Source organism: Populus alba, chromosome 15, assembly GCF_005239225.2.
Source record: "Populus alba chromosome 15, ASM523922v2, whole genome shotgun sequence".
Lineage (NCBI taxonomy): Eukaryota > Viridiplantae > Streptophyta > Magnoliopsida > Malpighiales > Salicaceae > Populus > Populus alba.
The window spans coordinates 13,835,564-13,847,575 of NC_133298.1; the positions used below are offsets into that span (position 1 = coordinate 13,835,564).

The 12,012-nt window shown below is 31.8% G+C and overlaps 1 long non-coding RNA gene and 1 pseudogene across 2 annotated transcripts; one reads left to right on the forward strand and one right to left on the reverse strand.

The window, feature by feature from the left end:
- The first annotated feature begins 1,324 nt into the window (after nt 1-1,324).
- Nucleotides 1,325-2,689, forward strand: LOC118058030 (protein JINGUBANG-like; annotated as a pseudogene).
- Nucleotides 2,690-3,402: 713 nt separating this feature from the next.
- On the reverse strand, nt 3,403-5,618 carry LOC118058031 (uncharacterized). Of its 2 annotated transcripts, none has more exons than XR_004689079.2 (2): nt 5,519-5,618; nt 3,403-3,620 (listed from the first exon to the last, which is right to left on the reverse strand). It is a non-coding gene; the product is annotated as an uncharacterized lncRNA (long non-coding RNA). The 2 variants fall into 2 exon arrangements; XR_004689080.2 differs by having other exon boundaries at nt 3,403-3,701; nt 5,519-5,585.
- Between the last annotated feature and the right edge of the window lie 6,394 nt (nt 5,619-12,012).

Below are 12,012 nucleotides of genomic sequence, written 5' to 3' on the forward strand. Positions count from 1 at the left end.
TCCAGATCAAGGGAGCAGAGGGGAATGGAATAGAGCTAACAGTTCGAATTGGGAAAGTCTTGTGTTAATTAATTAGCAGTGTCGGTGAGGGAGGAGAGGAGAGCACAAAGTGAAAGGCAATTGTAAATTGCTTTTCACAAACTGAGGTCCAACCTCGGTTTTTGAGTGGGACCCACGTGGAATAAAAATGTGGTTCGAGTTTACCAAACACCTCAGTTCTGTGTTATTTTTCAACCGTAGTCGCAGCTGCAACACTAAACAGCCACCTATATCCTATTGAGTCTAATTATTTAATTATATAATAAAAAAGTAATGATAATAAATATATTGATTCTAAAAAGAAAAAATGATAACAATGACCTAAAAAAAATAATTGTAAAATAAAATAAAATAAATACAAAGTTGAATTTCAATATAACCTAATATTAAATGATAAAATTAAAAAAAACAAAAAAAATCTCAAGCTAGTCTGAGTTAGCATGGCAAACTCGGTTGAGGCAACCTTGTAGAAAGTAAATAAAAAAAAATAGAAATAAAAATTTAATTTCAGAAACTCAATGTTGAAATATGAACTAAAAAAAATTAATCAAATATTAGTGTTAATCCATGTTAACATTTCATACCATTAACCTAGGTCATGAGACTTGAATCACCACAAAAAAAAAAAAAAAAAAAAAAAAAAACTAGAAAGCTCAATCCTCAACAATCAAATGTTGAATGATGAAATTTTAAAAAAAAAATCCAAAGCAAGAAAAATTAAAAGAATAAAATCAAATTTAACATAATATAAAATGAAATAAAATGATGTAAGAGTCCTGAGATAACATAACATGGTAAATCTGAACAAAATTAAATTAAAAAAATATCAAAGAATTAAATATATATATATATATATTAAAGTGTAAGTATTAAATTAAAATATTTTATATAAACATGGTTTTTTTTATTATTTGTTCCTTGTCTTTTCAATGTTTTTCCTTAGTTAATAGCTAAAAAAACGATGTAATTACGCAAAAACAAAGCTGAATGATAATTTAAATAAAAAATTGAACAATATATCAACAATAAAACAACATGGAATTGTCGTCCACTGTTGAGAAAAACTACGAAATTAATTAGGTATATTCGTGAAATTGAATTAAACATCTTTGTCAAAATATAGGATTCTCAATATCAATCCCAACAGCAACAGTAGACAGAGGCTGCGAGGGAGGGAGGAGGTGGTGTCCTATCATGGTACATTTTCTTCGTACATAAAACAAACAGGTCTCTATCAAATTACCATTGATACAGACCTCAACCTTTTTCTTTTTTTAAACATGCATTTTCTCTTAATTTAATTATCTCGTCTCTCTAATCAGTTACTAACCCTGATTAAATGATTGTTTTCCTATTTATATTTAACTCACTTTACTTTCTTCCTCCCAGTGTTTCTTCCCCCTCTCTAGCATGGGAATCATGTCATGCCACCAGACTAGTTACTCAGATTATGATTCTCAATCACACTCTGACCACCTTCAAGCAAACCTGCCTACACTTTGTTCGCAGCCAAGCCTCCCATCAGTACCTTCCCTCACCTCAAAATCCCATCATCGCCACCAAGAAATCCCACCCACCACCCACCACCACTGCCTCACCACCCTGAAAGGCCACTCCTCTTATGTATCCTCACTAACCCTCGCAGGAAAGTTCCTCTACAGCGGCTCTGATAAAGAAATACGACTGTGGAAGCGAAACCCTTTAGATTCTGAAATAGATCAGGAAAACCTAAGCAACAACGTAGTGGCTGTGGGGAACGGTGCAGTGAAGTCCCTGGTAGTTTTGGCAGAAAAACTCTTTAGTGCTCATCAAGATAACAAAAATCCGAGTATGGAAAACAACTAACCAGGAGACTAAATCAGCAGAAAGTGCACACGTTTGGCCACTTTACCAAAACACTTTGTGACCGTGCCTTGAAGAGTCTGTTGCCAAGGAATCAAGTTCAGATTCGAAGGCACAAAACATGCACATGGGTTCATCATGTTGACACAGTATCTGCACTTGCCTTGTCGAGTGACGAGTCGCACCTCTACTCCGTTTCATGGGATCGGACAATTAAAATATGGAGAACGAATGACTTCAAGTGTTTGGAGTCGGTAGCCAATGCTCATGACGATGCCATAAATGCAGTGGCATTGTCGAATGACGGGAATGTTTATACCGGATCGGCAGACAAGAAAATCAAGGTGTGGAGGAGAAGTTCAGAAGAGAAACAAACACTCCCTGGTTGCCACGCTAGAAAAAACACATGTCTGGGATTAATGCCTTGGCGCTAAGCACTGATGGTTCTGTTTATACTCCGGTGCGTGTGACCGGTCAATAGTAGTTTGGGAGAAGGATGATGATGGCAACATGGTGGTTTTGGGAGCCCTCAGGGGCCATACACAGTCCATATTGTGCTTAGCTGTCGTCTCTGATTTGGTGTTTAGTGGTTCTGCAGATAAAACCATTAGAATTTGGAGAGGTGTTGATAGAAGTTTACTCTTGCTTGGCAGTTTTGGAAGGGCACGGAGGCCCTGTCAAGTGCTTGACGGCATCAATTGACCGTTCCTCATCTGATGCATCATTTCTTCTTTACAGTGGGAGTTTGGACTGTGATATCAAAGTGTGGCAAATCAACGTCCCTCTTCTATAGAAGATTTCTAAAATTTGGAGTCTCGACTGTACTTTTGTAACACGGAGAGATTGCTATACTTTTTTGTTTCTTCTTTTTTATCATCGCTTTCCATCTTTCCCCTATCCTGGGTTAGCTACTCCCTGAGTTGAATTATTATTGTACGCGCACGATTTGAAACTAATGATGCATTAGAGTGATTTACTCATATGTTGATAGCAAGTTTTCTGCTTTTTAAGGTTACATATAACTATATATTCAGCCGTTTTATCTTCTATACAGTCATGGTAGCTTCCATGACTGTACACAAGATACCAACTCCGACCGTGTTACGCAATTTCCTCGAAATACGGGTGTGTTGTCACATCGGTGGTTACGAGTCCCAACTCGCTCATTGAAATTTTATGTAACTTGTTAGGAGTTGGTGCCCACAAGAGAAAATTTTATGAAGCTTTACCCACATGAGAAAGGAGACGTGATGGAATGCATACCCCTCTCTTGCCTGCTTCTTTCTGAGAATAAAACGTCCTCTATCAGACTATCACCAACTCTTTGAATAATTTTCTATAATTTATGCAAAGAATTATAATTGTTTTGTGGGGCTCGATGAGGGAGAGAACAGTAAGGTCAAAGATTGATACTTCAAATTATAGAGTGCTGACATTTACACTAATTTTTATATTCATTTCCTAAAACATGCCAACGCATTCAGCATTTAGCTTAGGTTGGAATTGTGATCTACCTATTAAAAATGAATCCAACTTTTGATTTTAAAATACAGAATAAAAAATAAACATTGAGCTACTTTATCCTGTTTAATAAAAAGGTTTCCCCATGAGTGGAGAGGCTAAAGTAAGTCTTCATATTCATAACAACCAGGAAGCATAAGTGAATTACAGATACAAGATATTAATCTTCCAGGTAGCTGCCCTTATTTCTTCTTTGATGAGGTTGAAGCATGGGGGTTCTGCAACTGTAAAGAACCGCAATATCAAGAAGTCTATATTCATCCCAAAAACTCCAATATGGAAGTCCTCTGCTTAATTTTCTGCTACAATTGAAAAATAATGTAGAGGAAAAGGGTTGTATTGTATATAATTCAAGTGAAGATGTTTTTCCCGAGGCAGTTGCATGCGGTAGAAGAAAGAACCAATGGCAGAAAAAATAAGCAAAGCAAATGAATACAGAAGAGTTCCATCGCTCTCAATTTTTGTCATATATAAGAAGCAAGTTCCTTTCTTGTAAGGTGATAGTGGGAATTAAAAGATTCATGAATATGACAGAGAGACGAAATATTTTGACAACGAAACATTTTAGACATTATAATATTGTAGATGAAAACAATAGAGAACCCAAATAGAATAAAGAATGGCAAAAATGATTGAATATTAAATGGGAAAGTTGCTTTCTTTACATATAAATAATCTGCCAAGGCATATGCAGTGTTTAAGGTGTATCTATCCTAGATATCTTGAGATTAATCATCCTTTATAAGAATCATCAGTGGTTTGACCTCCTTAAAGACGTTACAAGTGGAAGAGTAAGTTAGGTAAGAGTCGTTTTTTCCTATAGGGCCATTATTCTAGCCTACTCTTCCCGCCGGTACCCTGGGTTCAAAAGCCACTCCTTTATTTCAGGCAGAGGATATTAGAGGGATCTGAAGATATGAGACTCATCTAATAAAATCCCTTAAAAATTATATATAACACTGTCCTTCTTCTTTAATCTTCTCAAACTTTCTACCTCCCTAAACTTAGGTGTCGTGTTCCCATAATGCCATCACCACATGGAAGAGCAAGATTAGCAAACAAAAAGTGAAGAGAACTTTTAACCTAACTATGAAATAAATACACGCAAGCAGTCAACTATTGCCCACAAATAATGACATTTTACCTGAGTATATGAACTTACAAAAAAACTTGAACAGTTGAATGCTCAAATCAATGGCTGTCATCAGCAATGATGCCCTGACAACTGGCATGGAAGATGCCAGAGTGAAACATGAGGTCCCTCTACCATTATGCAAATGAGAGAAGAACTGCCGCATCAGTCCATAATTGAATTACTATTAGGGTTCTCCTCATAGCTACCCTATATTTGAATTATTTCATTTTATTATTACGTTTTCTTGCACGTAATGCTAAAATAAAAACCGCATGCAAATAGAAAACCAAATTGCTTCTTACAAGTTAGTGATACTTAAATCACACCGTTCCTTCTAATTTATTAGGTATAGTTAAAGTATATTAGATATCGACAATTTGTAACTTATTTCACATAATATAAGATTTATTGAGGCATATGCATATGCACATTTGGTTACATGAACCAAATTCCCTTGATTACTCAATGACATGATTTGATGAGCAAGGAGCAGCAAGAAAAAGTTCATTAATTTGCAAGCGGGAAGTATGGATTTGCAACTGTGTTGCCTAATGAGAAAAGTTGATTCTAAATATTGCAAGATACCATAGAGTTTAGGCTTCCAAAGAGAATATTTTTAGCTCATGAATCAGGATTGATTCTACAGGAAAAACCGCACTTAAGGAATCCCACAGAAAGGGAGCTTCGTGTTTGTTCTTAATTTTCAGTTTTCAGACAGATCACTTCAGACATATAGTTCCTCAACTTTGGAGACGTTATTTCTCCCTCGAAACTATAAACACAGCATGTTCTACAAACTCCAAAATAAAAGCCAAGTTGCTCTGGCTCTTATGAGCAGATTTACAAGTTTTAGTTGATGCCTTGAATAAACTTTGTATAATATCAAGCAGAAATAGAAGTCGTCACATATACATATCAAAAGATTAATTAAATCATTGAATGAAAATTGAGTGGCCTGAATTGATAATACAGCAATAGTACCTGAGCGCAGTTGCAATTCTGATTTGCCCATCAAAAGGAGTGACCTCTCTGCATTTCTTACTTCCTCCTGCCCCACAAAGTACATATAGGAAGATTAGTGATACCTCATGTATATGACAGATTAAAGAAAAACATAAGTATACAGCAGGCTATTCATACTGAGATTAGAAAAAGTACTTGAAGGTGTTGGGCATCAGATTATTGTAATAACCTCTACCCAGTATGATATTGAAGTTTTGAACTTAATTAAATTTTTTTCCTTCAGTCTATAAACAAGGCTCTTATTATACCAGTAGTGTATCATTAATCAGAGTCCTTCGAGAATTTATAAAACCCAATCTTTAGCTTCTATGAGTGGTGAGTGGCATATTAAAATCACAAGATTCCAAGGTAACCACTGACAAACAGAGAGACAAGTCCATGAAGCTACAAATAGATTTCTGGAGAAACTTTTTCCCGTTCAAAAGAACTTCAAACTCTAGCAAGCAACTAATTAGAACATATATGGGCTTCCTCCTTATAAGTAAACCATTAAGAACTTTTATCAACGTCAATAAAATAATACAATATCAATTTGTCAACATACTGTACAGAATAAAATAGTTTTAAAGTGAAACATGCAGTGGATTGACGTTTGAAAAATCTGAAAAAAGATTCACACTTGAGGATCATAGCCTTTTGCCAGCTATGAACAACCCACCATCGCGAACCAAATGAAGACAACACCCCGCTGAAAAACAAATGAAACAAGTGCCCCCAGTTTTAACACTAGGCTTCCTTAGAAGAGTCAAAAAAAAAAAAAAACGTACGACATTAAGTTAGAAAGCTATTATAATTACCTAAAATTTCTCATTTCTGCCACTGCTTCTGGCTACTGCTACATCAAAATTTCTCTCGAAAAGAAACTTTCTTCCCTAAATTCTGTCCTATAGCAAGAAGTGATGAAAGAGCAAATACCCAAAAACATAAAGTCAAACACAAATTTTGGCAGCTACAATGTGTCTAAAGTTACACTAAAAATGTTATTATTCAGACACTTAAACGTATCAAAATTCAAAATCAGAAAGCAACAAACAATACCTCTGCTCTTCCGCTCATGCTTCAACATTGACAAACCATTAACACAAACTGCATGTTCCAAGATAATGCAAAAAACGCGTGTTCATCAACTCCAAACAGTGTTACTTTCCATACTACAAGTAAAGTGCAATACCAATGGCATCACATAAAACAAAGCCCACTACAAAACAACTGAAGGAAAAAGAAAAAAAAACGAAAAGAAAAGGACTCACCAGGACAAGTAATAGCTAAAACCAGTCCAGGAAGCCCGGCACCGGTCCCAACATAAACAAGTTTGATAAAGCATTATAGTGTGAAATATAAGAGTCATGTAGAAGAGGTAGTATTGCTAGTGAGTCCTCAATATGCATCCCCATTACTTTATTCACATCTGTAACTACAGTCAGGTTCATTTTCTGCAACATTCTCAGAATTCAAAACTTCATAAAAAAAAAAAAACAATCACTAAAATCTAGTTAAATTGTATGTTCTTACGTGTGTATGACGCATCTGGTTCCACTGAAGAAGAGTATCAACATAGAGGCGGATTTGGTCTTTCTGGCGGTAAATGAAGGTACCGAAACAAGACGAATTATGAGTTCTGGTAACGGTGGCCGTAGTTAGCGATTCTGCGGTGATTGTGTGAAGAGGAAATGTTTTTGGTTTTTATGATGGGAAGTTGTTTGATGAAAGTCGAGAGAGAGCGGAAAAGGGACGTTAGGAGCTTGGCAATGCCAACCCAACATTTTCCTTTCTCTCGCGCGCTTGCCGATGCCACGAGTTAGTTACGAGCTCACATTGATTAATTAACTTAAAAAGAAGAGCCAATTTGAGACACAATCCACCATGAATCGTAGAGCCGCATAGTATTTTAAATTTTTATTTTTATTGTTGTTTTGGGCTAATCTATAGGTTTGGATTTTTTTTAATTTTATTGGGTTAAGATGATTTTCATAAAGTTAAGAAATTACTTTGGATCATAGTGTTTAATTTAAAAAAATAAAATTTAATTTTATTAATTAAAAATTTAGAAACTAAAACAAAAAAAATATCAATCTTTCTTTTTTGACAAATCATGGACTAAATTAAATGAAAAGGAGAAAATGGCTCACGCATGTAAGAAAAAACCATTACACCAAAAACAGTGCATGCAATTTCCTCCATCTTCAAAGGTGATTTTTTTTTTTTTTTTGCATTAACATGGATATCTAGGGTAACTTACGCACACCTTAACTAATTTTATAGATCCTAAAATTAATAATCATGTAAGTTTTCAATGACACTAAAATTTATAGGACTCGAAAAAAAATAACCTCTTGATATTATAAGAATGTTTTAGTGTGCTTTTTATTTAATAGGGCATGTAGATAAAGAAACTTTGATGTGGCTTTGACAATTCAAAAAAACCAAACTCTCTTTTAATTAGGAAAGTGGGTTGTTATTTTTTAATGTTAAATTCGATTATTGTTTTTTTAGTTACTATTCATAAAAATAATTATTTGATAAATTATATAATGATGTTTTGAAATCATGAGATAGAAAAAAATATTTTAAAAAACAATGAAAATGCAATATATGAGAAGGGCACAATTCATTATGGATTGTAACAGTTATCCACAATTGAGAAGGGCACAATATAAGAGGAAATGTTTTTTTTTTTTTATGATGGGAAGTTGTTTGATGAAAGTCACGAAGAGAGGGCGGAAATGGGACGTATAGAGCTTGGCAATGCCAACCCAACATTTTCCTTTCTCTCGCGCGCTTGCCGATGCCACGAGGTAGTTACGAGCTCACATTGATTAATTAACTTAAAAAGAAGAGCCAGTTTGAGACACAATCCACCATGAATCGTAGAAGCCGCATAGTATTTTAAATATTATTAATTATATTATTTTGGAGCTAATCAATAGGTTTGGATTTTTTAAAATTTTTATTTAGATGATTTTTTGTAAAGTTAAAAAATTACTTAGATCCTCGATTAGTGTTTAATTTAAATATTTATTTTATTAATTAAAATAATTAAAATTTTAGAAAACTAAAACAAAAATATCAATCTTTTTTTTTTTTTGACAAATCATGGACTAAAAATTAAATGAAAAAGAGAACATGACTCATACGTGTAAGGAAACCATTACACTAACACAATGCATGCAATTTCCTCCAATCTTCAAAGGTAACCCTTTTTTTTTTTTATTAATGTAGATATTTAGGTCAGCTTGTGCGCACATTGACTAATTTAAATAGGCTTTCGAAGTTAACAACTATATAAATTTTTAGTAGCACTGAGATTTATAAAACTCGAAAAGATAATCTTTTTGATATTATAGAAATTATCTTTAGCATAGCTTTTTTATTTAACAGTGCATGTTGACAAAGAAACTTTGATGTGGCTTCGACAATTCATTTTTGTTTTTTTCATTCTCTCTCTCTTCTTGATTCATTTCAACACCCAACTCTCTCTTAATTAGAAAAGTGGGTTGTCATTTTTTTTAAGTTAAAAATCATCATTGTTTTTTTAATTACTGTTTGTTAAAAAAACAATTATTTTGATAAAATCATGTAATGATGTTTTAAAATCATGAACATGAGATAGAAAAAAAATATTTTAAAAAACAATGAAAATGCAATATATGAGAAGGACACAATTCATTATGGATTGTAATAGTTATCCATAATGTTTTTTTTTTTTTGTTTCTTAACTTTTTATCTTGTAATTGATCTTTTCATATCGAATTGATTTGATTGGCTTAATGATTTTTGGTTTGATCGGTTTGATATAGGGTTCTTGCGATGTAAGAATAATTTTTTATTTTGAGTTGATTCACGATTTAAAAAAAAATAAAAAATTTTATTTTATTCATTTAAAAAACAATTGAAACTTCAAATACCGAATTTAAGACTAAAATAAATAGCCTGTATGCTTCTTCTTTTTTTCATTGTGAATGGACTATTTTTGTATTGTTTTATTCCCCAAAGTTTTTGTTTCTTTCATTTTTAGGTATTTGTTTCTTGAGGGTTTTTTACATTTTAATTGACAAAAATTTTATTTTGTTCACATTTCAGTTCTTTATTTAAGAAAAAAGAGAAAGAATTGCAAGGAAACATGGGAGGAGAGAGAAAGTGAGTTGGTTGCCCTCAATCTAGTTATAAAAAAAATTGTTATTAGTGTTAATAAATTTCATTTGACAAAAAGGTTGAATTATAGTTTTTAAACCATTTATCTTGGTAAAAACAGTGGATTGATATCCAAAAATATTTTTGAAATCGAATCATATTTTATTTTTAGGGGAGATTGAAAGGCTAATTTGAGATAGGGTCATATAGTAATTAAATCTAACTTAGTTCATGACCCCCACTCAAAAGCTCGGGTCATGAGCTAGATAAGTTAATTAAAATTAACTATGATCAATCAAGTGCAAAGAAAAAAAAAAAATAAAAAAAATTACAAAAGAATAAAGAGAATAATAAATGAATGAAATAAATACGTCAAGTGTAAAGTGATAAATATTCTAAATGTAAAAGTAATAATTTTTTTTCAAAAAAAAAGTGTAAAAGAAAAAATAAAAAATATAGTACAAAAGAATGTAGATAAGACCAAAAATAGTGATAAATAGGCAAAGTATAAAGTGAAAAAATATGCCAAGTATAAAAAAAAATAAGAGAGAAAATCTAAGCAAATTTATTTTTAAGAAATAAAAATTACAGATTTGTCATCATTAAAGTAAAAAAAAAATTAGAAAAAATTTATAATTATGTTATTTCTATAATAGTTAACAAAGTAAAGCAATCATGTCATTATAACAAAAAAAAAATCGATGCCTAGAATAAAAATGATAAGGATACAATTTTACCCACCATCCTTGGCAAAAAGCATACTAATTTATAAATACAGTTGAAAATCAGAATTGTTCTTATCTTACCATAACTAAGCTCGGCCCATTTAGCACCTCAATAAGCTAATTTCTCTTTCGGTTTCTCTGCATAATCTCAATATAGGTCTGGATTGGGTCATGTTGTATCTTCCCGGCCCATTATTGAGGTCTCATTAATTTCAGCCTACTCCTTATTATTTTATAATTAAATAAAAAAAAAATAATTCTTAAATCCAATAAAGTTCATCATCCGGATAATAAAAATTAATGGGTTAAACTTGAAGTATTGGTTGAATATAATATATCGATGTTTAATATTACAAAAAAAAATCACCTTAAATCGTTTTTTTTTTTAATTTAAACAATTCTTTTTACTAGTTGTTTTGAACCAGTTAAGTAATTAAGTCATGTCGAGAAAACTCTCATACAATTTTTTAATAAACAATATATTTTCCTATAGCCTTGGCATTTCTTTTTACATTCAAAAAATATTTATTGGAGATGTAAACTAGTTTCAATCTATATTAGGAGATAAAAAAAGGTAAATTCAAGTTCTATAGTTTGGTTTTGGTTATATATATATAAAAATAACTTGAACATAACAAACATCCAATAAATATGTGCTGTGCATTGGACGGTATGCAATTAAGAATTGAAAGTAAAAGGGTTGTTGTATCCAAAATCATACTATTGAGGTTTTTCTTAATAAACTTTTAAATAAAAACCCTCTAACTATATTGATATCTCAATTTTACCTTTAAACTTACCCACAAACTTTCACAAAGCCTTCCTCAATTGAGAACTTCAATCATTTTAAAGGTGTTTCATTTATATTTTCATCTGAATTGTACTTTTTAGCGTAAAGGAGCCGGTTATTTTACATGAATTTTTTTTATGTTAAATGATTATTTAATAAAAGTCCTTAATTGAAAAATCAAAATAATTTATGAATAAAATTGATATAAAAAATAGTTTATATGTGAAATTGACACTACTACTCTAATAGTTTGAATGCATATTTTAGGTTTTTTATAACAATAGAGGAAACTTTAGTTAATTAATCGACAAAGATAAGTACAATGAATAATCCTAAAATTCTATTATATACAAACATTGTCACAAAGACTCAAACAAAATAACTCAAATCATTTCTAATATCCAAAGTATATCCAGGAGATAATTATTCCAAGTAGGAGGAGTGTTTTTGGTGCAAGAAAAAAAAAAAAAAACACAGCTCTAAGAAAATATTCACAATATAGGAGGTTGATTCAAATCAATTTACAAAACCTTGAGGGACCGGAAAATGTATTCACAGAAAAAACAAAAAGGAAACAAAAGAAAAACAAAAAGCAGAAGGGCAATATTGTATAGGATCCAACTTAGCTCCATGTGAAATTTTTTTTAAAGTAGCACACTTGGTCAAAAACTTTGACAAAATAGCACATAATCCAAAAAAGTATTTGAAAAAATTAGAATAAATTTAATAAAAAACAAAGATTGGTAATAGTGATTTTAATAATAAAAAAAATACAATTAGAAACATTGAACTTCACTAAAAAAGTC